General features: G+C 45.9%; 1 protein-coding gene across 4 annotated transcripts in view; it reads right to left on the bottom strand.

Annotated features, from left to right (window-relative positions):
• LOC129118645 (sodium channel protein type 5 subunit alpha-like) overlaps positions 1-27,050 on the bottom strand; it is a 218,246-nt gene extending 191,196 nt beyond the window's left edge. For all 4 annotated transcript variants that reach the window (XM_077188165.1, XM_077188117.1, XM_077188218.1 and 1 more), the window contains exon 1: positions 26,820-27,050. The gene's annotated coding sequence lies outside the window, so the exon portion shown is untranslated. The remainder of the gene's footprint in view (positions 1-26,819) is intronic.
• Positions 27,051-27,440: the final 390 nt, after the last annotated feature.

Genomic DNA, 27,440 nt, shown 5'->3' with positions numbered 1-27,440 from the left:
GGCAGGAAGTGTAAAGACATCTGAAAAATGCTCCAAAGCTTCAGCTTCCAATAAACATATGAACTATAGCAACTGCCAAGAATTATGACTGCATGACATTACAACCAGCTCCTTGCTCTTATTAACAAGTGAGCCCGGGCATCCGATGGGCAGATGGGCAGCACCACACAATCTGCTCTCATCCACCATCTGAGCTTTAATGGATGCTCAAAGGTTGCCACAAAGCAAAAGTTTTCATCTTCAGGAAGCACATGAGGTCTACAAACAGCTGGATTTGGTGGTGTGTGTAGACTGAAGTGAGGAAATTTGGAAATTCAGGCGGTTTTCTGTATGGTCTGGAATGTGATGTCTTTCAGTCTTCCTGCTACAGGGAATATAATGGTCCTGATTGCTAGTTTTAAATAGAGGAAGGTAATTTGCACATTTTTTGTAAGTGAAAGTTAATAGTCTTGGAAAATGTTAAACTGATGAACTTCTTTTTTTTTTCTGATGAGTATGAGAAGTGACAAAGTGAGATCCTTAGAAGCATAGCAATATCACCAGCATACTCCATGCAAATCTTGAGAGATCACATCTAGCAAGATGAGGATTATTTCTCATTCATAGTCCCTGATTTTACAAAATTCCAGCTTTCTCAGAGGGGATTGGGTGCAGGATTGTTAAGATCTTTGTGTGACCACACAAAGCCCTTGCTCTCAGTGCTCATAGATAATAACAAAGAGATGATGTTTTGGAGACTGTGAGCATTAAGCTGATGTTAGTCAATCAAAAACTCTTTGCACTCTTAGCTGCAGCCCTGAGCCATAAGAAGAATATCCTGTGTCTTTTCAACACTATTTCTGAGCTATATATCCTCAAATTCCCAAAGCTATAGCTGACCTAAGGTGGGATAGATGGGCAGAAGGATGTTGACAGGAGGGAAAAGAAACACCATGAGCCTTGCTGTGGGGTCTAAAATAAAGATGCAGCACCAGCATCCAATTTTCATTTCCCAAATTTCCCCTCTGGAAATGTACTTCAGTCGTGTTGGCTCTTACCCTGAGCAGTGCTGTTATGAGTCTTTGTTGGGACTGCTCAGATTTTCCCCCTGCTTTTATAGATGTTGCTCCTTGCTGTGCTTCTTAGCAGAAAGAGAGAAGCATAATTTATTAGGAGGGATGGTATTTTGATCTGTGACCATCAATAAGTCTGTGGCCTTCAGATCAAACACCATTATCAAGACATCCATTGAACTGGAAACAGCATTAGAGGGGAGACAGCTAACTCAGCATTAATCAAGAATTTTTATTTTTTTCTTGCAGTATCTGAATATTTCTGATAGCACCAAACCTCTGGCAATTCCAGGCAAACCCATACTGATTTATTAAGGGGGCACACAGGCAAGTGAGTCGTGACACTGCACTACAAGCATTACACACCAGACTGATAGAATAATCATTTCTAGGATCCAATATTTTCATGTCAAGATCCAGAAAACTGTGAAAAAATCATCTAGTCACAGAAGTGTCTTGCACTACCAGCATCAGAATTTAAACAAGGTACCATATATATTTAGAGACCAGCCCAGTGGGCTGAACAAACCCAGCAGCAGTCCAGTAAAACTTTCCAGTATAACTTGCTTCTCTGCCTGACCACAAGCTGGTTAACCCCAGTTAAATCTTTATTTTAACCAGCATCTAAAGCCTTCTAAACCTGGAGCTCAGACTGCAGTTGTGCTGGTCAGCTGTAAGAAGAGCATCCTCATCACTGCTCTGCACAAAGAAATTGCAGGTCTGGCTCTTTCCGCTTTCTTAATATTTATGCATCTGGTCTGGCAGCATCCATCATCAGGGCAGCCTTAGCTGGTGCCCCAGAGGGATGAAATAATGGCAATTTCCAAATGAGCCACAAGATGAACGGGAATGAGGAGGGTGGGAGGGAGCTGCTATCAGGAGTCTGTCAGGGTTAGGTTATGTCAGGCAGTGCCTCCTGTGGCACAGCAAGAAAAATAAACCCCCACAAATGGGCAGCAAAGGAAAACAACGGGTGTGAGCTTGTTCCAGCAGAGGCTTGGGGTGGGAGAAGCACTTGGCAGAACCTTAAACAGGATCAACATTGCCAAGGGATGAGGGCCTGGGTAGAGGCATGCTTTGTAAGGAATCTTGGAATCTTCAGGCGTGGGGAGTGAGCCACCCCTGGAGCACAGACCATGCACCCACATCTCCCACAACCAGCACAGGCAGGGGCAGAAAGTCTCTCTCCTCAGCCTCTGGAGAGCAAGTCACCAAAAGGCAGCAGCTCTGCAGTGCCCAGGAGCAGAGGGAATGCCAGACTTCAGCTGGGAAGCTGCTCTTTGACACAGAGCTGCTTTTCCTGGCTGTAAGGGCACAGGGGGTTCCCCCCAGCTGCACACCTGATGGAGCAGGGTAAGGGCAGCTTGGTAACAGAAAATGGCCCTTTATAACACAGAGCTTTGTTTCACACACCACATAAATTCCCTCCTCCCAAACTCCTCCAAGGAGGAACTTGGCTGAAGTTCTGCTGCATGGTCAGAGGCTTTAGATTAACACAGACAACAAAGTAAATTACTAATCCCGAGGACAGGCAGGGTATCACACATTCCTTCACCATGTTAAGTGCCCAGCTGAGGGGGAAGGGCAAGGAAGGATTTCCAACTCTGTACAAACATTTTGAGCCTCTAAATTGAAGCCCAGCCCCAAAAATTCCTGTTGCTATTTTTTGTTCTTTGACAGTAGCACCAGATGAAATTATTTTGCACCAGACAAGCACTGTGGATTGACAAAAGGCAGAAAAGTGTGAGGTTGTTTACCTCTTCCACCAGTGAGACAAAAGCATCCCATCTTTCCAAAGCTTTTTCCCTACAACCTCAGCCTCCCCATATATAAAGGGCAGCTGAGCTGGGGTGGGACACACTCAGAAGGTCTGAAAGTCCAAACAGCACCAGGTGAAACCTTTTCCTTGGCAGGTGTGAACTTAATCTGATGTCCATCACCTCAAGCAACTCCTTTACCCACCACCTCATCCAGATTCCTCCAAATCAGAGTTCAGAGCACTGATTCTGAGCCATCAAACCTTGAGAATGCTCAGAAAACACCAGAACCCCAGCCCTGCTGGTGCAGGGGGACAGGACAGTCTCTCCAGGCTGTCAGCTGGAGGTTGTTCCCCATCCTGCTCTTCAAAGCCACCTCGTGGGCCCCAGCAATGCTTTGAAGGACATCCCAGGACAACAGGGATGTCACAGGAGCAGGAAGGGAGGGAGGAACATTACAGCCCAGCTGCCTCACTGGACTTGTGTATGGGGGTGGCAGGTTCACTGACAGCTATTCCTTTTATTTCTGGATTTCTATGTCTGTTTGAAGAGCTGTACCAGCTGTGCTATACAACCAGCAACACAGAAAATTGGTCTAGAAATGCCAAAATAACCAGAACCCCAAATTCTAACTTCATACCAACCATCCTAACTTCATTCAACCATTTTCTTCACATTTCAAGACCCATCTCCAGGAACATACCTATCTTTAGCTTGAAATTAAATTCCAAGTCTTAATACCTGCACAGGCTTTAACTCTTTTTCTTCTTGCAACTGAGGCTAAATATTTCCCCAGCCCTCTTCTCTCAGATGAAAGGCTCCATCAAATCCAAGCCTTTCCCAGCACTCCTCTGGGCTCATGGGATCACAATCAAGGGAGTTTGCTCTGAGATGTGCAGAGGGATCAAAGGGTGATCAGATTTGCTGTGCATGCAGAGTGGCATCCTCTGCCCCAGAGCCCAAGCACCTCATGGGCTTTCCAACCTCCCAAGGTCTGCAACCACTGGCAGATTCTGGGCTGCAAAACGTTGTCCATTGTGAAAGGTTCCAGTCAAGGGTGTATTTGAGGCTGAGATAGGCACAGCCTATTTTACCCACTCAATTAAAATATTTCCACGTTCACACCTTGACTGAGAAGAAGCAGCAGAGTCATCATCACCTGCTCTAAAATAAAAAAATTACTTGGTTTATCTCACAGCCCCTCAACAAACAGGGACAAATCCATGGGGTTTGTCTCCTGGAAGCTCAATCCTGTTTTGGGCAGTGGAGGGTTCAGATGTGGGTAACTCCAAGCCACTTTTCACACACACCAGATTTCAGCTGTTGAGACAGAGGACTCGGTGGGAGGGTTCACATCAGTGGACTGATGACATTCAATATTGCAGGTGTAATGTAAATAAACAGTCAGAGGAAAGGAGAGCACCATTTCTTTTTATGCTGCACCAATCCTCTGTAAATACTCAGAGCTTTTAGTATTAACTACCCCAGACAGTGAAAAAAACAAGATGAAGAGAGGACATCACAGGAGTCCTTGCACTAGTTGTTTTTTTTTTCCCTTTTTAGCCTAGTTTCCTGAGGAAAAAAGGCTTATCTGGTCATGCTGTCTGTCTTTTAATCCCTTCTAATAACTTTTGAATCCATTGGCCAATTTCAACCACACTTGAGACAGATGTAGGTATTTCAGACATACTAAACTCATGTATAGAAATGGAGAGCTAAGTAACATAAACCAGTGGGAGTTTGTGCCTCCTCTGTGGTGTACCTCCAACCCCTTACCCATTCTGAGAGCTGGATGCCAGCATGTCCATAGTTCAGGGATGCAAAGGAATCTTCAAAAGCCATTGCACACATTCCCATTTAGCCCCACATGTGGTCAGGAAGAAACCGTGGGCTTGGAAGGATGAGCTGAAGGCAAATGAGCCAGACCCATAGGAAATCACATTGAATTAGTTTTGCCACTCTCAAAACTAAAAACTAAACACTATAAAAAGCAAAGGGAGCTTTATTTTTCCTGTCTTAGGATAATAACCTCAGAAAATCAGAATCAGTGTGTCTGCGCATGTATTAATATTGTGGCTTCCTCTCTCATCCTTTTCTGCCTTGAAAGCGTAAAGTCTAAAACTTAGTTCCTGAAGAAAGAGGAGGAAACCACCACTGATAACATGAATCAATCCCTTAAAGCAGGGCCACACAGAATAACAAGACCATGAAAGCCACTCAGCTCTGCTTTTGGTTCAGGGGCAAAGCTTCTGTCCAGGGCAGCAAAGCAGCACTGAAACACTCCCACAGGAGCCTGGTGGTCAGGCTGAAATCCTGCTCTCCTGAGAGCAGCATATGGTGCACGAGAGCTGCAGGAGCAGCCTCTGAATTTTACACACACTTTTAGTTTCATTTCCCTGCCTACACACACCACACTGAGGATCTGCAGCTAGAAACAGGACCTTGGTGTCTCACCAGGAGGTTTTGTGCATGCAGGCACGATATGATGGGAGCAAGTTTTAAGCCAGGAGCAGAAACATACTCCCAAACTCTTGTGCCCTTGCCACAATTGGTGCACGAGAGCTGCAGGAGCAACCTCTGAATTTTACACACACTTTTAGTTTCATTTCCCTGCCTACACACTGAGGATCTGCAGCTAGAAACAGGACCTTGGTGTCTCACCAGGAGGTTTTGTGCATGCAGGCACGATATGATGGGAGCAAGTTTTAAGCCAGGAGTAGAAATATGCTCCCAAACTCTTGTGCCCTTGCCACATTTGGATGCAGGCAAGCACGGGACTAACAGAACTTTTTCCCACATGGCAAGCTCAACGTGTTTCAAAGCTTACACATACACACAAAAAAAAAAAAAAAAAAAAATCTAGCTCAGCTGCTCTATATCATGAGAAATGGCTGATGTGCCCAGCACACTGGCAGACTGCCTGGCTACCAGCTGTGGTCTGACTCCTAACCCTGCTAAAAACAGAGGTCTGCCAGTGGACACAGTGCCACAGGAGCTGCAGAAAACAATGCCTGCCTTTGGATGAGACTGAGAAACCACGATCAGGGCCAACAAGACAAACACAGAGCTGGGGGTGAGACTTTAGGCAGCTGGGCTCTCTCCACTGAGGATAGCAATGACCTGGCATCCTGGAAGTGGCAGGAAAGCTCAACCCTGGGTTCTGCCTGGAGGGCAAGAAGTTCAAAGGACTCTAAACTGGCCCGTGGCCAGACTGAGAGGAGTGTTTAACTGGGTGCCTGTAAGATGCATTTCAAAGATTCCCCTAAAAATGCCATTTCCATGTAAGTCCTACCGAGGCAGGCTTGCTCCACTCCTCTCCCAGCGAAGGAATGCAGCAATTATGCCCACAATGGGAGATCCTCTCCCTGCTCCACAGCCAAGCTGCTTTCCCATCAGTCAGCTCTGACTCTGGAGGCAGCTCTCACCTCAAAAATCAGCACCTGACAGGCAAACTCAAGCTGCTGCCTTTGAAAATTGGAAGGACAAGGCTACAGGTGTCAGGAAGGCCAAATCACACTTGGGATTGCTTTTTCTGGGTTGGTCAGTGGAGATGTGAAAGGTCTCCACGATCCCTAGGAACCCTGTGCTCTGTTTCTCTCTCCTGCCCTCATGAGCACTTCCCATGCAGCCTGTATACACAACAAACAAAAACTCCATAATGATTACCCAGCTTGTGATTTTCAATGCCACACATGCTCACCCATCTCTAGGATTCAGGATTTACTGTCTGCATCTCCTGCAAGTCTTGTCTTGAAGGCAGCCCCAGTGCTGCTGTCAGGAGGCAAGTTAATACAAACTTTTTCCCCACAGGAGAGTTCATCTATTTGCTCTTCCCTCATTACTGTCACTTCTGTATTCCTTCATCCTGTGAACAGATCTGTTCAGGTCAAGATGCTGAGAAAAATCTGGATTGCAAAGTCCAGTGTGGTTGGTTATGTAGTTCCACCATGAAAGCCAATGACTCTACTTTGCAATCCTTTTCCAGAAGGTGCAGCTTGCTTGTCTCTCCTGGAACTGACAGGAACCTTGAGGAAAGTCAGATGATTTTACCTTCAATAAGATAAAACAGACTGAACTCCAGCACAGAGCTTCATCCAAGTGATTTAAACAAAAGTTTTGTGGGCTTTTTTCTTTGTCACCTTATCTGGCATGTGTCCTGAGGGTCAGCTGTGACCTGGAGGATTGTTTCTGCCTATAGAGGAGTTTCTTTCAGATATACAGAAGATATGAAATGGAGATCACACCAAGTTCATTCAGGTCCCTGGCACTGCAAGGCTGCATTATTGCAACACACCCAATAGAGCTCCAACTTTCAAGACTCTTTTGTCAAGAATGTAGTGAGGCAAGCTGCCTTCTGAACAAATCACACCACTTGTGCACATTACACATGAAATACACATCTCTCTGCTGATTCACTCCTGTGCATCATTCAGCAGGAAAGTCCTTAGCAACAAACTCCAAGAAAGATTTTAGCCTCAGCTATACCAGCACTGATGCAGCACTCTGTGATATGAGCTGTGCCCATAAGACAGACCCTGCCTCTGGAATTCACACATACTGTGTAAAATATCTCCCCTCAGTCTTGGCTGAATTCAGAGTAAGATAATTGACGTCTTTCTATTCATTTACAGCTGAATGCAGATTTCTCCTTAGCTCAATATTTGAGCTGCCATTTTGGATCTGAAGGCAGGTGCTCCTGTGTCCTCCCCTGCCAAAGAGCAAAAACTGGTCCTGTCTTAGCCACAGCAAGACAAACCTCAGCTGTAGGGTGATCGGTGCCTTTTAAGTCCTCCTCACTGTTGCAGTGTGTTGTCATGGTTTGCCTCAGATACCCCAGGTTCTTCCCTGATAATTCCCTGCCAGGTGTGTCAGTCATCCCTCCTTTCCACACCCTGACCCCTGCTGAGTGCTGTTTGTCAGTCCTGGCATTCCAGAAGGGCACTGAGTGATTGGTAGAATTCAAAAGATGCCCTGGGGGGCATTGGGCCATCCAGGTGTCCTCTGAGCTTTAAGATGTACCTGGTTGGTGCCTCCTTACCCCTTTCCTCCTCCTCTCCCCCAGGTTAAAAGGGCCAGCAACATGTGGTTCAGAGAGTTCTGTTGAGCTGTTGCTGGATTCAGAGGTCTGTGGGCCAGAATAAAGCTCTGGATTGAAACCTTCCATCAGAAATGACTCCTTTCCTTCACCATGGCCTTAAAGCTGCTCCATCAGAGGTAAACCTGAGGACCACCAGAGCCCCTGCAGGCCTGGACTTGTCTCCAAGCACCCAGCTGCAGTGTCCAGCCAGCCAAAAGGTGTCTCTGGGGTGAAAACACCACAGTTGCTGCTATTTGGTTCAGCACCAAGGGCCAGACAAGTTCAGGCACATCCCGTCCGGCTATGTTGGTAAATATTCTCATAAATGCTTCATAAAATAGCAGATAACACTTGAGGCTTGACTTTGCACTTGGGCTTGATCAACACCCAGTTCAGAGGAGGTGGGAAACACAGCATTACCCTGATGGCATTTCACATCTTCACCTTTTCCTCTCCTGTCCAAGCAGCAGCACCTGCACAGGCAGGAGCTGGTGCCTGACCTGTGTGCCAAGAGGAGCTGCAGCTCCCTGCACTCTCTGGTTCATTGCTAATGCAACAAACAGCCCTGGGTGTGCAGGATTGGTTGTGACAAGCTGGAAGAGTTCCATGCATCAGATGATGAGGTTGTTCTTGCTACCAGCAGGTACAATTGTCTTTTCTGCTGAACTAGCAGCACACTTTCTTCTCCATTTGCTCTTCACTTTTCCCCCTCTTTGACTACTTTTTAAATATTTCAGATGCACTCTTGTGGCTAAGCTCTCCAGCACATTTTCAGTAGTTTTGCTGAGCGTGCATTTTCAGAGACTGTCTGGGGGTAGGATCATGGTTAGAATCACTCATGCCAACATGCTTTGAATGCTCTCCTGTTCTTGCAGCACAGTTCTGACATGCAAACTCCATGAAGAGAAAATACTGGGCAGAGCCCGGGAGAGGTATATTCTGAGGGCTGGAGAGCAGCACAGACCTTGCAAGACAAAAGCTTTTCTGTGTTTCATCACCTAAGCAGCACATTTTAGCCATCCTGGCTCAGCAAAGCACAGGGAGAGAGCACAGATGCTCCAAGTTCACACAGCACCAACGCAGAGGCGCCTCCTGGCAATGTCTGGGGTCACACAAGGCCACACACACTGTGCTCTTTCTCTACACCTGATTAACCTTGTAAGGAATGCTCACACTGCTCCTGACCATGAAAACACTGAATCCAGTGCTGTCCCTTGGGGTGGGAGGTGCTTCTGCTTGGGAGGAAGCAAAAGCAAGGTGATGGGGAATGTTCACCTAAGCAGAATGCAAGGCAGGAGTGGGAAGGATTTGGGAAAAATAAATGAATGGTGGTGAAGAGAGAAGTTCTGGAAAGATATGGGTGGAAAGATCCTTCATTGGGTCCCTGGGACTGGAAGGAGCTCTCTGTGGAGGTTTGAAGAAATGGACAAATAATTTATTTACTACGATATGGTGTAGGGGCATCCCTCAGGCTGTGTCATTCCAACAACACTTGGGGCATACAATTTGCCCTCAGTTTTACCCCTCTAAAGTAAGAAAAACTGTGCTCTGTGTGGTGAAAGGATGTTTAAATGATTTCTGTCCAATTAAGTACCTTTTGGTGAGGGTTTTTTTTTTGTTTGTTTTGCTTTGTTGGTTTGGGTTTTCTCTTTCCAGCCATCTCATTTTCTCTTCTTTGAAATCCAGTGCCTCGTTTTTCCAGCCCAGTGTCATCCAAAACCCAAGTGCCTCACTCAGACAACTCAAGAATACCCAAGGCAAACACAACTCTCAGGGTGATCTCCCATTCTCAGGAAGACACAGGCTCTCTGCCCTGGATTGCTATTCCTCTCCTCCAAAATTATTATTCCCTTTGCCTCAGCTGCTGCAGCCCTTCCTTTGGAGGTTATCTCAGGCCAGCCCAAGCTTCCTCAAGGCTGGTTGAACTGGGAGCAACTGCAGAGTGATCAGACCAAGTGCATCAGTCTCCAAGGAGCTCTGTCTGACCCTCACTCCAGCCCTGGGATCACTCTGTTGTGACTTCACCCATTCCTTTCTCCTGGAGAAACAAGTGAAGTCTCACAGACAATAAAACCCAGGAACAGAGTCTGGATAATCAATGCTCTGCCCCTAAAAACAACATTTAAAAATCATGGCAAGTAACACAAGGTGTGATCCTCTCCTTTAGCTTAAATCTAAAGACGTGGGCTGTTGGTCACAGCACCCAACAGTAAAATCACGCTGTCATCCAAAGATTTCACCTCTGTGATACAAATTTTTTTGCCAATTCCAATATAAAATTACTACTTTGGAAACAAAGGAGAGACATTCAGATTTTCAAAATACAGTCTAGGTCCCTATGAGTTATTCAGGCATAGAAGTCACTGCTCATCAAAATAAAGTTTTCTCAGTCTGTATTTAAGTATTTCAGAAAGAAACTGGCCTTGCAGCCAAGATGTTATTGCCTGGATCAGCATTATATACATGGAGGTGAAAAAAAAAAAAATTAGAAAGCTGTACCAAATGTAAAATGCTGATAGCTGTCAAGAAACCTTGTAAAGCACAAAAAACAGCACACAATCACTTCAGCAATTTAAGGCTGCAGAGTGGGAAGGAAGGCCAAAACTAGGAGCACCAAACACACACAAAACATAATTTATGTTGCTAAATATACCACTGAGGGAAATGCTTATAGGGCTAAAGGGATAATGTTAAGACTCATTACTTTGGCTGCCAGACTCCCAGGCTCAGCAGTGCAGGGAAAGGTGAATCCCAAAAGCCATTCTTTGTCCATTTCTAACTTGGAATCTGTTGGGTTTCTCATTAGGAGCAGTGGGGGATGATTCACAGCTCACCACATCCCCTGCACACCAGTGCTTGGACTGAAGTGCTCTGTGTGTGCACAAAGCAAGTCCACAGCAGAGCATTAAGAAACCCATGGCCTGAGTGGCGATGGGGACAACAGGGGTGTCCCTGCCTCCATCCCCCAGTGCTCCACAGGATCCAGACCCCAGCACAAGGCACAGCATGCTGCTGGCCCAATTTCCCAGTCCTCCCAGTCCTCAGCAGCGTGATAAACCAGCTCTCCCAGTGCAGGGGATGGTGTTATGCTGAGCACACCTAGGTCATGCAGTGCACAGCCCCATTAGAGATCCCTGGACCAGCTCCAAATGAGTAAAAGCATCCACAGCAGCACATAACGATAGTAGGTCAGGTCCTAGAAGCAATAAAACCACATTAGCAGCATGTAAAACTATGCTAAGTAGCCTCTCTGGTTTTGCCCTGAAAAAAAAAAAATACCCTCCTCCAGTAGCTCTCTGCTGCAACCATTTACAGGGGCAGCCAGGATTCTTTTTTAGGTGCACAGCAAAAGCTTTCAGGGTTTGGGCTGCCCCTTGGGCACAGTGGGATGGGAAGGACAATGTGGACCCTCAACAGCTCATGAAATAAGCCACAGAGAGATACTGCTCCTCTTGAGTGCAGTTTCCTCATGCTTGGGTTCTGACTGCCAGCAAGGTGCATGGGGCAAGAGGATTTGGGCTGCTGGAAGAAGTGATGCCTCCCTGGGGTTAAGGGCACTCCTGTGTCTGAGAGCCCTGAACTGCTGCTGAACTTAAGAAACAGACACTTGAATGCAAGAGTAAGACTTAGAAAATCTCCAAACTATAAATACTGCCCCAAAAAAGTCAGTGAAGCACAGCTTCCCCACCAAGCCACGTTTATCACTATTATTAATATTTATCACTGCTTTGATAAATTAGATAAGCACACAAGAAAGGTAGATGGTCTCTGCAACAAGATTGTTACAAAGAGCTTGAATTATTTTGCACACAATCCATATTTCTTCCAAGGGACATAACCCTACAGCTGATACTGGGATGAAAGGGAACCCAGTAGAGATTGCACTTTTATTACATATTTCTCCATCAAGCAACTGATTAAAGTTTGCATTCCAAGTACAGCTATGCTCTAGGCTTAAGAAAAATCTTCTCATTTGAAAGTCATTTCCCTCCCCTGCATCTGGGACAATCAGCAGCACGAAATAGAAAATATTAATAAATAAATATGCATCAGCCCAGAGTTCATGCTCAGTCACAGCCAAGACTTGTGTGTCTTGCTAATGGACCCCAGCATCAGGAGGTCTGAAAGGCTGAATTCTGATACTTCCAGCAAATCAAAGAAAACCTCAGTGCTCTGCAGGGATTCAACAGTGATTTGGGAAGTTATCCTTCCTCCTCACAGACCTTGGTGGTCAGCTCAGTGATCCAGGGCTGTAGCTCACCTCCCAGCCTGGGTTTTCCCCACAGAGCACAGAACTTCTCCCAAAGTGCTGAGTGTTTCAGCCCAGCAAGAGTGTGCTGAGGACAGACTGTCCCATTGGTTCTGTTTTGTTGCCGTCTTCAGCTAAGGATGAAGTCAAAGAGGAGCACTTCACTGCTCAGCTGCAGAAGGACAGTGGCTGTAGGATGATGATTCTGATTTCAACCCTGGTGTCACTTTTCTAAGCCACAGTTATGTGTGGGCTGCCAGCAGAAACACAGACGAAGGTGGCATGATATCCCAACCATATTTTGTGGGGGAAAAAGAGGGTATTTGTAGTTGCCATCATATGAGATGATGTGGGAACTTATATCAGACTGTCATGTATCAGTATCTGGAGGCTCATAATCCCCTTAGTCTGTCCCTTAATAAAAGGGATGCTTTGACCTTTGGTGATGTGAAGCAGATCTGTTTTGCTGAGGCTTTCTGCAGAGAAGGAATTTCACCCTTAATGAGAGGTAGGGTAATTTTCCCTTTCCTATTTCCCCAGTTCTCTCCAAATATCAACTTCATCCTTCCAATCCAGTGTTGGCCATGTTGTTCAGAGCCTGTGCAGTCACTTTTCCTGGACCCTGAAAGAGCTCAAAAAAGTTTTTACCTCCTATCCTATGACAACCAAAATGCTGCACACAATCCAGAGTGCAAAATGCTTTCTTAAAAAAAAGAAAAAAGAAAGGAAGTCAAGAATAACATGATAACACGTAACACAGGTGTTTGTGTTAGAATAGAAAGAATCAGTGACAAAACTGCAGCTAGAGAAATTGCTGGCCTTTTTAAGGGCAAAAAGGAACTTTTCAAACCCATGAGGAACAAAACGTATCCTTTAAGTACCGTCAGACACAACAGCACAGAAAGGGCAGGAATGTTCAATACCTATTTCTGTTCTGTACTGGGGAAAAATCCATGCAATGGAGCAATAATATGCTGAGAATGACATTTCACATTTGAGAGCGATAAAGATGTACAAAAGGAGTCTAAAATACCCTGGTTTCTTTAGCTAGACTTTCTATGTCAACAAGTTATGATAATTGAACACAAGAGTTGCTACAGATTTGGCCAACATGTACTCTGAATATCAGTGCTGCTTTCCAGAGTACTGGGACACCGTGGTGAAGCACCAGAAGAAAACCACAATTGTGGCAGTGTTTTATGTGGATAAACAGAAAGACGTGAGGGACTGAAAACACTTCTGCTTTCTGGAGGAAAGAGCAGAAGAGCTGATGCAGGGTTTGGTTAATCAGGGCTCAGGGGACAGTGATAGAAACTGATGGGAACATTACCCCGTTTCGGTTCCGATGTCCAAAGCACAAGAGTTGTGCTGATAAATTAGAAAGGTTTAGGGAATTATCATTAAAGACAATTATGGGCTGGAAATCAGACTCATAGTAAACGCTGCAAAGAGCTCGATCACAACAAAGGAAATGGAAAGGGATTAATTAATCACCGTCCCAGCACCCTTGGACAAACACAGTTAAAACATTGCTACTCCTCTTCTTATTACAGAATACTTTGCACTCTGTCAGAATAATATAGGAGAAATCCAGTGGTCAAGAACTGGAACAAAAGAAATATTAATTAGGCATAATGTGCACACTTTAAAGAAAATCATTTAACCATGCTTTACCAGAGACTAATAACCTACCAAAGACTGAAGGATGAAAAATCCATCCTGCTCAATTCCTCTTTTCTTGACAGTACATGCTGTAGCTGAAAAAATACTAATTATGAGGAGCCCTCTGCTATTCTGGAGACAGAGTAGATGATCACAGTTTTATTTCATGGCTATATAATCTCTAAATTATGGAGTTGAACCTAAATTTTCCAGTCTTTTCTTTCTTATCCCACTACAAAAGGAACAGAAAGGCACAAGCCAAAATCATGTACTTGGCCTTCACAACACGGTGTGCACGGAGCTCTGTTATAAACTGTGATGGGAGGGAGGAGGAAGCTATCCAGATAAAAATGAGCAGATGCAACAGCACAAAATAAACATTACTGCAAAAACCTAGACAGGCTCGGGGTGCCTTGGTTCAGGAAGATGTCTCCAAGCTGGGCTCCCTTTCTGCCAGCGGGCTGCATTACAGACAGGCGAGCGTCACCCCGCCACGCCACCTAATTGGCACCCGGCCTTCCAGGGAGTGGGAGATAGGCAGCCTAAAAATAGGCTGTCCTCTGTTTTGGCTCTCCCCTCCCTCCATCCCCCCTCCAAGGCACAAGGCTGGCAGTCCAGGGAAAGCCATGCAGAAAAGGGTCAGCCCCAGCAGAAGGAGCCGGGAGATGCCTCTGGAGAGGGAGGTGAGGATGGGGAGCTGTCGGGGTGATGCCAAGCACAGCACAGGGGGGCCGGTGCCTGCCTGCCCTCCTGCTTCTGGGAAAGAGTGATTTCCAGCACCTCTAGCACTGGAGATACCACCCAAGCCCCTGGTGCCACTGGAGGTGTGGGGACAGAGCCACACAGACTGTCCCTGCCCTCCAGGATGGTGTCCCCAGCCGAGTCACTGCAGGTGCAAAGCAGCTGAGCTTGGCTCTTGTGGCAGATCCCACAGCAGCTCCTTCATTGTTTCCTGCTCAGAAACTCTCTTCAGCCACCCCTTTACCCTGTGAAGGCCTTTTCTTCAACAATCCATGCAACTTTTGTTTCAAGAAACCAGCATTTGCAGGCAGCAAAGCCTCACAGGACAGTTTTTAATAGCAATTTCATTGACACTGGAGATCCTCACAGGACTTTGATGAACCCTTGAACTTTAGTCTGACATTTACGTGCCTAAAACTCCATATGAAGCCCAAATTAAGAGATCTTACACTCTGCTATTGATGTATTCCCTCATATGCAGCTTTGCAAAGCTCCAGAACATCAGTAACATTTCAGAAAGCATTGGTTCTGCTTTTAACTGGATATGACAAGTCAAAATCAATTAGCGATTGATCTCAATACTGGTTTGGTTTTTTTAAACTTTATTTTTAGCCTGCCATTCAGTAACCAAAGTGAAGAAATGCAATCAATGAAGCAAACTTGCTTTGCAGGAAAGCTTTTTCCTGGATTATAAGACATTTTGGGAAGTTTCTCAAGCTCCTAAAGACAACAGAGTAAATAACATTGCTTATTGAATTCTGCAGAGTGCTCTAACAGCAAGACTGATGGGTAGCCTAATACATTGTGTAGCTGCTATAAGCAATGATCTCCCATGCAAATCACAACTTTCACATTCATTAATGTTGTAGGAGCCTCCCGGAAGAAATCATGTACCAGGGAACCACTCAGACATTTGCAATGCTAACTGTGACTATCAAACTAGCTTTCAAACTGGCATTGGGAAGAAAATATTCAAAAAAAAAAAAATTTGACATCCCACAGACCCAAATGTGCAATGCTGCTTTTCGAGTCCTGCCCCACGGTCCTGCAAACCAGCATGCGTGTTCAGCTGGCACAATTTAAAATGAGCATGAAGTGATCGTGCTCTGCATTCAGAGTGGGACTCTGGACCTCTGAAGCAAGAGGAGAAAATTCCCTTGCAAAGCCACTCCTCCAGGTTGTTGCTCAGGTTGTTTCCTGCCTGAGCAGGATTTTGGGTTACTGTTGGGAAGGGGTAACACAACAGGTGCACAGAAGATAAGGCAGGGTTGATCCCTGGCCACCCCCAGGGACCATCACACCATAAAAACAGAGCAGCTGGCACCAGCACCACCTTGGAAAACAAACCTCTCAAGCCCAGGGCTGGTTGCTGGCAGCTGTGTGGCTGTGCAGTGCTGCTCAGCACAGAGCTGCTCTGGGCCCAGGGGTGAGAAGCTGAAAACCAAGGTGTCCAAAGGGAGTGCATGGGATGAGGGACCTCCCCGAAAGGGTTCTGTGTTTTGGGGTAATGAGGGCTGCTGGAACTGATGGGGACAACACTGATAATCCCTCTAATATATGTTTTAAACCACCTTCCTCCTGATCCTGGCAAACAAACAGCCCTCAAAAAGAACCTTTCTAACAGAAATAAAGCTTCTTACTTAGACCACCCACTGCAAACCAAATCAAGGCACCAGTTTCCCACTCAAATACCCCATTTTCAACGCTGTGATGCCAGTTTCTGTGCTTTCCCTGGCTCCTTGTGACCTTTGAAACTCTAAAATAATGCTGCAAAAGTTCCCTCCTGCTCCTTTCCTCCTAGAGGCAGCTGGGCTGGGCTGGCAAGGACACTGTAGAGAACTGGGCAGAGCTCATTTTGTGCCTTGCACTGGGTCTGCCTGTGACATCCTCCTGATGGATGTCAGAACCCAAAAAATTCCTCTGGCTACCCTGGAAGACTCAAGCCCCTGCCCAGGGGCTCAGAGACCTTGGCACAGAGCCCAAGACCCTGTGCCTTTGATTTAGGCCTTGGAAAAAGCAATTACCAACCTTATATGAAGATCTGCAAGCCACGAAAATTTAAGTAGAATAATAATTAGTTTGTCCCAAGGTAAAAAAAAAAAAAAAGATTTTTTGAGGTTTTCAGAATGAGAGTTCAAGAAGCAAGATAGAAGAATCTTGGTGTGTCCAGCCTTTTTCCTTCTTCTTCTTAGCCTCCATCTTCTGCTGGGATGTTGGCACTTTTAGATTAGTTTGAAGTAGAAGCTCACTGTCTAAAACAGGTGATAGGTATTAGAAAATTATTGTAAATAATGTACATGTGGTTTTTAGTATAAAAAGATAACACTGCCCTGAGGGTGGTCACTGTGCCTCAACCTGACCTGCCAGACAGACCTTGGCAAGTCAGAGAAAGAATTTTATAAATAAGAAAAAATTAACAACCTTGAGAATGAGAACAGAAAAGTCCTAACTCCTTCTTCAACTTCCAGGCTGGGAAAAAGAAGCTTGTACATGTCTCAGAGTCACTCTGACCAGCAGAGATTCTGAGAGGTGGTTCCCAGCCTCTGCACTGGCTCTGCCTGTGACATCCCCATGATGGTTCCCAGCTCTGCACCACCATCCTTTATCCTTTGGGGTCACAACACCCTCTTTCTGCCCATCAAGAAAAAAGGCAGCCAGCACACATCCATGTCACTCCCCAAGCAAGATCCTGAAGACTTTATCCAGTTGTCAGCTCTGGAAGCACACCTTGGCCACCAGCACCCTACACAAGGCACAGGGGAAGAAGCGCTTTGATCTGCAGAGGGTGGGTTTGATTTAGCAGGGAAGGCAAAGGCTGCTGCAGAGCGAGGCGAGGAGGAGGGGCCCGAAGGTGGCTCTCAGCCACCTCCATGCTCCTTTGATCCCAGGGCCATGCTGGCTGCAGGCCAGTCCCTGCTGTGGGCTGTGTTAATCTGTGCTGGCCACGGGTGCCTCCCGGGAGGCTCGGTGGCAGCTGGAGATTACCGGGGTCAGGGACACCCTCCATTTTCCCTTCCTCGCAGCGATGGGCAGGGCAAGGGCTGGGGGAGAAACAGCCACAGCCTCGCTGCATGGGTGCACACGAGGCAGGGGACCCTCAGAGAGATCCCTGCTGCCTCTCAGCCTGGTTTGCACCAGCTTCTTGCAGTAGCTGGGCACACACGTCCCATCTGACACCACAACAGACGGGCCAGTTCCCACCAAAATGGACCTGATGGAGCTGGAAATTGCATTTTCAATATCCTTGCTTTATTCCTGATTTTTTAAAAATAAATATATAATTTTATATTATATTATTTATAATATAAAAGACAAATAAAAGCTGTCTTTTACATGTAGTTATTAATCCCTATCTGATGCACATAAGTGGGCAGCAGTGCCAATACAGTCAAACATCCCCCCTGAACAGAGAGAGACTCAGCTGCAAAGTCGTGGGGCAGATTAAAGAAGGAGGGGAGGACATCATCTTTGTCCCTCTGTCACCTCCTCCAGTCTTTCAACAGGATCAAGCTCTCTCACACCTCAAGGCACCCTTGGTGCCCGACCCCTGACACCCACTCCTCCTCAGACACAAAGACCTATCCACAACCTCCTGAAGCCAATGAGGGTCTTCAGCAGGCTTGGATCCAGTGCTGAATCCACATGATGGAGCCTTTTCAGATTATTTCAAAATGCACTGAGACCCCAAGGGCTTGCTTTGCAAGCTGCTTTTAAAACAATGCAATTACAACCTACACCTGGCATTACCTGATCTCACGGACCTGGGTGGTGGAGGTGAAGCAGCCACTGGCCTAACAATGGGACACTAAACATAAAATAGACTATAATATGGAATAACACAATAAAAATTCTGTAATGTGTGTGGCTGGGTCACCACACAGTCACCTTCTTACATATAATGCTCTTTTGAGCCTCTCTACTCTCAATCCAGCAACAGCCTTTAACAGCACTTGCAAAAGCCAAACCTCCCTTAGTCCTGAACCCCTGAATCAAGTTGTCCAGTGGGTTCAAAAGCTACAGAATAAGACAGATGCACACTGGTAAACCAATGGACAAGGCAAGCAACAAAAGATGAGCTTCAATGCCTTGTGCAACTAATGACTACACAGAAAATCAGAATTTCCTGTGCAACAAAGGCATTATGCTATTATTTCTTATACTTAACAAATCCAAGTACTAAAGGGATACAAAAGACATTACATCTGGCATAACAGTTAATTAAAAACCACCTAGGAGACAGTCTTAGAGAATTCCAGAGAGGGAATGATGTTTTGAAATATAATGTCGGATCTGAAGAAGTCAAAAAGAGCTTTACCTTTGCCTTCATCAGTCTCTGGATCAGGCCCTTAAAATAGTTCTGGAAATGCTCCAGAAGACTTATTTCAGCTACATTTAAGCTCTGTGCTTTGCAGCTATTCAGTAATTTTCTCTGTTAGTGTTAAACTGTCCAGGGGACTTTTCTGCTCGTAAACAAATCCTCCATCTCCCTTCTGTCGCTTTTACATCGACACTGCATCACTGACTTCAATAAACAGTCTCCTGATTCACCCTGTTATGAGACATTGAGCAGAATTAGGCACCAGAGATGTGTCTAAAAGCCTTGGTTTCAGTTCTGAACATCACTTAGACTAATTAATAAAAGAAAACCACAGCCCAGAATGTTTCAATGTTTTTGGATCACAGCCTCATACGCAGCCACTTGCCTTGTTCCCAGGAGTCTACAACCATCATTTTGGGGTGTCTTTTAAGTACTGTTATTATTATTTTTGAGGGTCTTTTATGCCATTCTCCATACCTGTGTAAAAAAAGGCAATGTGTGACCCAGTGCAGTGTTCCCAGGCCCTTTCTGGCCTGTCCTTAGAAGCACCTAAAAAGCTGTACTAGGTCCTGACTATTGAGCACACAACACTCAGAGCAAGACCTGCCAACCCACCACTGCTCAGGTTTCATAATTCAGGGAAAAACCCAAGAAACTTTTAACCAAAAAGAACAATTTTTTTCCAGATGTATCAGCACTTGAGGAGCAGAACTGTGTTTCACAACTGCCAGAAAAAGCAAGTTGTTCAAGCCAGGACATCTGTACTCCTTGCAGGTGCTTGCTCAGGCACCGTGCGGACACAACAAAACTTTTGGAGGTTGTCAAGTTGAGCAAATTCATAGAAAAGCAAACTCAGTATAACTCAAGTAAAATTTCCACCAAGGGCAAGGGAACTCAAGAACCCAGGAATTTTCCTAGGAAAGCTTCTACTCCAATTTTATCTTCCCATGAAGGATCCAAAGACCCAGTTCAAAACTGCCTGAACCCAGCAGGAACAGGACCTACAGAAAATTTGTTCTAGAAGCACTCAAGTACTTTAGCTAAAGTACTACTACAGAGGTGTCATAAAATGATGGGGCAAGGGGATGAAGCACAGAAAGGATTCGTTTAGTCTTTATCTTCCCTTATAATTATGATTTTTTCTTAATTATTCCTTGTAGTTATGACGTATGGTTTCATAACAACTATTTACTTTTCTCCCTTTATCTAACAGCTGTCTGCTGAGAAAGATGGAAAAATAAACCAAATATGTTAAAACCAAGAGAAACTATTCATATGCTATGTATAATTGCAGGCTATATTTAAGTCTTTGTACATTATCTTTCAAATTATATTTAGTTTCAACAGGAGGGGGAAAAATCCCCCTTAGTTTCTAAAATTAGCCACAGAATTTGTATATTGTTTTCAAATCCAACTGCTCTTCCTCAGAAACTTTTGCCAGGGAATAATTAATATCTGTAGACAGGGAATCTGCCTAGATCAGATGCATTTTGACATTGGCCCACTGACGGTCACCCAGAGCGAAAAACGGGGGAAGTCCTCGGGGAAAGGGCTGTGTAAATCTGGATTAGCTCTGCTGAAGTCGAACAAATCGATCTGGATTTACGCCGGCAGAGCCGAGGAGAGGACTCATCCCTCCGTTTGACGGACGAGGGGAAGGGAAGAGCTGCGGGAAACCTCGGCAAACCCGGGGAACTTGGGGCGATTTCCCAAGGGACCCGGAGCGGCTGAATGGGAACTACACGCGCGCATCGAGCCGGACCAGACCTCCCGACGTGAGACGCTGTTGAAAAGAGATAAAGAGGATGGGAGGGGAGGGGGGGCGGGGAAAATAAAATTAAAAAGTCGTCGAGATACTTGCAGTGCTTTGCAGACCCTCTCGCTGCAGACACGGCTGGGCAGCACGGGAGCTGCGGGGCACAGCGCGGTGCCGGAGCCGGGGGACAGGGCTGGGGGACAGGGCTGGGCACGCAGCGGAGGCGATGCGCCGTGTCGGAGGCTGGGGACAGGGCTGGGCAATGCACCGGAGGCGATGTGCTCGGCCCCGGGGAGGGAGAGAGGGCGGCCGCGTCACGCCGCGCTGGCTGGACTAATATGGGGAGCAGCGACAGGCAGAAATGCGTCCGGAAGGAAAGGACGAGCCCTGTAACACGAGAGCCAAACGGGGCACAGGCACACACCCGGGGGGCTTTGGGAGGCTCTGGGGCTTCCTAGGGGATGGCACCGCCGGCTGCATCCGGGGTGGAAGGCGCAGGAACAAGTTTGGTGCAGGGGGGTCCCTTCCCCGCAGCACTCGGCTCTATTAAAGGCGGCATAATTACCCTGTTATAATCAGGCAGGTATTTTAAAGAGGCTTTAGTGTGATTTTATAATTGTGCATTATGTAACGTGCTAGCAGCGTGTCAGGCCTCAGACAACACTAAGTGCCTGTCTACAGGTCAGGCTGTAACACTTTAATGATGCTCCTTTCTCCTCTGCCCAATAGCTTCCCGCTAACATTGCTCTCCCTAAGCCTCTGCCCACTTCTGGCGGCTGCATGACACGTGAAAACAAAAACTTCTTGACAGAGCTGCTTCTCTTTATGAGCCATGAGGAGGGGGCTTTTATTTTCCTTATCATCATTTTCTTTAAAGTTTGTTTCCCGGGGCAGTGTCTGCCCTTGCAGCAGGGACGCCTCCTCGGAGGGCTGGAATGGGCTGGCAGTGGGGCACAAAATCTGAGCTGGCTCCTACAGAGGGGGGATTTTTTCTCTGGAAATTACCAGAAATTATCCCTCTGTACTCTCCTCTTTTGGTTTCCCAAGCCCAAAGTTCTGTTAAACCTGAAGCAAAGCTTGTTAGGCCCAACTTGCTGCAAGCCAGCCAGGAGCACCAGTGGCGTATTCAGCCTCTAACAAAACTGTCCATTTTAGGGGGTAAAAGCGACCATTTCATTATGATAAGGAGAAGAAACATAGAAAAATCATTTTAGAACTAATACAGTCTTTAAGAATGGATTTTGGCTTAAAAAGTTAGTCTCTGATCTATCTTTAGCTAATAGATCCTAAAAAAAATTGCTCATGAACAAGTTTTTCTATGTGTAACACAGATTTTTTTTTTTTGTTTTCTCTAAAGATTTAACATCAGCAGGGGAAAAAACTTCAGGCACAACTCCCACCTCCCAAGACCCCTTGAAAACCCTAAAACCTGGCTCAGTGTTCACAGTCAGCCTTCAAGCACCATGAATATTGAAAATTACTCATTTCTTTCAACACACCTTAATTATGCCCATGGTCTGCATTTGGCCACCTAACTTTTATACACTTGCAAATAAAATCAGTAAAACTTTTTTTAGATATTTAATACTAGAGCTGGATTAAAAACCAATAAAGTACACATTGCAGATATCTTTCAAACAATAACTTGAATGCAGAGCAGTTTTTGTGCCTTAGGGATCCAGAAATCTTTAAAAATAATCTACAACCTGTTGGCAGGGCTCTCAGCATTGCACTAAAAGGAAAAGTTTAGCAAACTGGAAAAACTCAGTTCAAGATGAGAGATGAAATAAATAGTCCAGTGAAGTATGGACTTATTTTTTCCATGATATAAAAGTAAACTTCTAATTTTATAATTAAATAAAAAAGGGTAAAGAGAAAACTTGGAGCTTAGCAGAATTTTAAATTTTTTTCAGCATGTTTTGGTACAACAGCATTATTTGATGTGTCAAATCTCTACATTCAAAAAGCTCTTGCAATATGATGATAAAAATAAAACTCAGACCATTCTTGTTATGCAGAACAGTGATTAACAAAGGCTTTGTTCAATACAAAGAGCAGTGAGGCATGTTTTTGCCATAAAAGATAAGGGATCTTTTGACAAAATTTTGCACTTTAATGACTCACAAGGTGACCTCCTGGTGGGAGGCCAAGCTACACCTCCTCAAAGGTGGGAGTGTGAGAAGAGAGAAAATTTTTGTGGTTCTTTTGCCATCTTTCATGGGAATTTGCCTCTATGAACTCAGACTGGTTAGAAACCAGAAAAGGAGGGGTACAACAGCGGTCATGACAGGTGGTACTGCATAAATTTAACAAAATCACTCTGTCCTGAGCCAGCTGAGGGACTGAGACAGGGAATGACTGTAATAAATGTGTTCTTATTCTTCTCCCAAGCTGAAATCTGGGATCTCACTCACTACAAATGAACAGCCTGGAGCTAGTACCACCAGCTCCAGAATTATTGGGAAATAATAAGAAAACACAATTCTAAGGGAAAGAAGATACATTTATAAAGGTGAGCAGATCACCTGCAGCTGCATTGAAAGGAAGACAGAGCGTATGTAACAGAGCAAAAGGATCCTACACAACAAAGTTTCTGAACTACCTGGGTCTCTTCAGTGACACAAAAACTGCCAGAAGGAGAGAGGAGTTAGGGACATTCCAGTTCTGGAAAAGTTTTCTTTTCCTCATTATTAGTAACTCTAATTACTTTGAAAGAAGAGCAATGAGATAAATCCTGTAGAGCCAGAAATGTGACCTGATTTCCTTCCTGATTTAGAAACTGTCACTTTGCAAGAGAAACCAAAAGAGACGGAGCCAGGTCAAAGTGGGCTCCTCAGCTTGGTCTGCAGAGTAAATAATAAACCAAGATCAATAGAAACATTACCAGGGTTTCCTTTTGGTAGGTGTTCATAAGGATGATCCTTTTTAAAGGATAAATACACACATGTTTATCTGAACTGATTGCAATCATCCATGACACCACGGAAGAGATATTCACTACAAGCAAACAGAAATATACCCAGCAGACTTCATGTATTTTGCTCCAGGTTAGATGGTGAAAGAAGGGAAAAGCAATGACAGAACTCCAACTATAAATTGCTTTATACCATGATTAAGGCCCCACCTCAAGACAATGTGCAAACACAAAGCAGAAATTCAAGTGGATATTTAAGACTGATACTTCTTCTGAGTTACCAAAGTTCTATTTAAGAGAACTGAGAAATTAGTTGTTGTAACCTTTTAACAATCAGAGCTATAATTTTCCAGAGTAAATAATCAGAGACAACTTATGAGGTAGCAATTTTCAGGAAGAACTGAGAACCTACCCTCTGAAAACAACAGGTCCCTTCTATATTTTTCAAGTTGAGCTTTCAAAAACTAAGGCACTAAAGGTGATAACAGATGACAACAAGTTCCTTCTGAAAAGCAGGACTAGGATTTCCAAATGACCACCAACGTGGTTTCACATGCAACCCAAAATGTTCTTTACTCCCATACACCTTCAACACACTAAACAGAAAAAGGCAATGACAAGTTAAACCAACCCCTATCCAACATAAACAGGATATTTAAAGAATTAAAAGTAGCTATATTTCATTAATCTCCCAGTCAGGATGACATTTCCTATCAGTAAATTTTAGAACATAATTTTGACAACGTGTTTAGATCAAGAACACAGCAACTACTCAACCTTTTCCTGTCACATCTAAAGGTCCTGGGAGGGAGTAGCTGGTACCACAGGTGTTAGTCCATCACAGCGAGAACCGAGGCCACTTTCTGGTTCAAGCCAGGAATAAAATGCTCTCAAACTCTGTTGCAGTTTTAAAGTCTGTACCCATGAGCTGTCATTCATAGTCACAAAGTCTCGTGGTCTACATACCCCCTTCATGGTCAAGGTATTTAGGCTACATACCCAATGATGCAACTGAATACCTTTGTGACCTCTGACGAATGATTGAGGGCATGAAACAGGATCCGTTCTGCCACACTGTACAGAGCCCTGGCATGCTTTAAATCTGCAGGGCTCCTTGCAGCACAAACCACTTCTGTGTGAGAACTCTGGCTTTAGAAGCTGACCCTTCATGCCTGTAAAACCCTCAGAGCCTCAGACAGAAGAGCAAAGCTGCTCTATGGATGATTCAGAGTGAGAGGCAAGAGCTGAGAAAAACCATGTTACAACATCCAACTCCAAACATGAGCAAGTTCAGTAAAATATTAATCTGTGATTATTTCTGGCAATACTATGATCTGCCCCCTACCAAAGTTACATAAACTCCACTACTCAAGGCTGAGAGCTTTTGGCACATTAATCTAAAAATACCTCAACTTCCATTGCTTACATGTTGAGACATTTGCCCCAAAAAGACATAACATTTTTTATTAAGGACCCTTTGTCTCTGAAGCTCTCTGTCAACTACATGCGCCACTTGAAAAGGCTACACCAGATTAAAAAAATATTAACAAAACCAGTGGACATCACTCCAAATCCAGCTGTATCATTCCCATTCCATCCTGACACTGGGCTCCCCCCAACTTTTTTGGAACAGTGTCTCATCAAGGCAATGCACCCCAACCAGCAGAAGTAACACATCCAAAACCACCACTTTCTTGGTCCATTCTAATCAGAGGGTTTCACTCCTCACTGCCTCACAGCTCTGACCTTTCCAATTCTCTGCCACCACAAGCTTATGGGATCTGCTGGATCCATCTGTGTCTCCACCTGGTCTGCTTCCCCACGCCAAAAGCACGGATCAAATATACGTGTCTGAAAACACATCCCTGCTTTTTCTTCATGCCACCCGGGGGGGAACCCCCTCGCCCGCTTAAGACAACAGGAAGCCTCCAAGACAACTTCTGCCAAACCCCGAAATCCTGGGAAATTGCAGCAAAATGAACTTCAGCACCTTGGACAGGACACACAGACGGAAAATCGCCGAAATCGGCTCATTGGCCCCGAAAATGCTGTGCCTGGACATGACCCTCTAGGACACATCTGCGGGCCTGTTTATTTTTAGTATTGACAAATCCTCTTTGAATCACCGTGTTTATTCCACCATCCACCCTGTGTTTTGGGGAGAGCTGCTCGCCAGCCCGGCAGCGGCAGAAATCGGGGCCACCAACCCCGGATCCAAGGCTCGTCTGCAGGAGCAGCCACTGCCCCGGCTGCGACTGGAAAAGCTCGGCTCAAGCACTCGCAAGGCTCAGCTCACCCTTTGCATGGCAAAACGGGACCTGTTGCCATAGATGTGCCTGGCTCGTGTGCTTATGCACTTTTTAGAAGCTCATCTCCACCTCCTCACCCAAATCTCCAAGAAAAATAGAACTGAAAGGTCTGATTTATTCCCATTGCAGCCACACTTCGGTTGCATAAGTTTTGCTTTAATTTAGCTTTTGTTCTCTCTCACTGGTGCTCCCAGTATGTCACTGTTCCCCTCAGGGCTGCCTTGATAAAATCATGATCACCTTGCTGGAGTGCAGCAGAGGTCTCCCCGATTTGCTTTTATTTACATAAGCCAAGTCAAGTTTTTAATTTGTGCCAGGTAAAACTCCAAATTTTTTAAGCCAAGGTGTTCTACAAACAGCTTTGAGGTGCTTGGTGCCATTAAGAAACACACTTAAAATATGCCAGTTCTTACAACAAGTAATACCAGTAACACCCTTGCCATACAGAAAAACGCTACATTTCCCCTGCCGCCACAGAAATGACCATTCCAGCTTATTTCTTCCCTTCAACACCTGCCACCACATTTCCACTCACACACATCTGACACCAGATAACATCAACTGAACAATTGCAGAGTATTTTCTGCCTTGCTTGCTCTTCCCGGCACTTCTGGGTGCGGAAGCAAGATGGAAACTAAAGCGAATCTCTGCCAGAACTACCTTTAAACAGCAATAAGCATTTCTATCTATATGATTCTATATCCTCTGCTTCCACAGCCCAGCGCAAGCTTTGCTTTGCCAACTTCCCTCTGCTCCAGCCCCCGGTCCCTCTCTGCGCCCTGCTCGGACGGGACGGTCGCGGTGCCGGTGCCGCCGCTCCTCCCGCCTCCAGGGAAACTTTGGGTTAGGGAAAACCCCGGCACTGCTCATTCCTCCTCCGCGACACGCTCTGAACCGGGCATCCTCTCCGTTTCTTTCTTTTTATTATCCTTTTATTACCGAGCAAACCAACAAACGGAACAAAATAAAAAGAGAGAAACTTACATTGGTTTATTTAATTTTTCCTGCTAAACCAAGAGTCCCAGAGCCACTTCATTGTATCCACAGAGTTTTAGTCCGCGAGCGGTCCCGTCCCGCGGGGAGAAAGGGCCCGGCTGCCGTGCGCGGAGCGCGCTGCCCGCCCGCCGCCGAGCGCGCATGGCTCGGAGCCGCCGCGCCGTCTGTGCGGCTGCCGCGGGAGCGGAGCGGAGCCAGCGCAGCCCCGGCCGGGCGGGCAGGCGGGCGGGCGGCGGGGGGGAGTGGGGAGGGATGGAGGGAGGGATAGAGGGAAGGAAGGAGGGAGGGATGGAGGGACGGAGGGAGGGGAGGCGCCGCCCGCCCCGCCGAGCGCGGCCGGGGCGGGCCCGCAGCGCCCCCTGCCGCCGGTGGGGCACGGCGTGAGGGGAAATGGCGGGGAGGCAGCGGGAGCAGGCCGGGAGCGGAGCAGGGCGGAGGGACAGGCGGCGGTGAGCGGCGGGGAAGGAAAAATTATGGCAGAGAAGTGGGGAGGAAGGAAGGATGAGAAGGGCTGAGAAGAAGAGGATGAAAAACGGCCCCGCGAAACGAGATTATGGACTGCTAGAGTCATAGGCTCGTTTAGTTTGGCAGCGGGAAGCGCTGTGAGGA

Source organism: Agelaius phoeniceus, chromosome 1 (assembly GCF_051311805.1).
Source record: "Agelaius phoeniceus isolate bAgePho1 chromosome 1, bAgePho1.hap1, whole genome shotgun sequence".
Classification (NCBI taxonomy): Eukaryota; Metazoa; Chordata; class Aves; order Passeriformes; family Icteridae; genus Agelaius; species Agelaius phoeniceus.
This window is presented reverse-complemented; position numbering and strand designations above follow the sequence as displayed.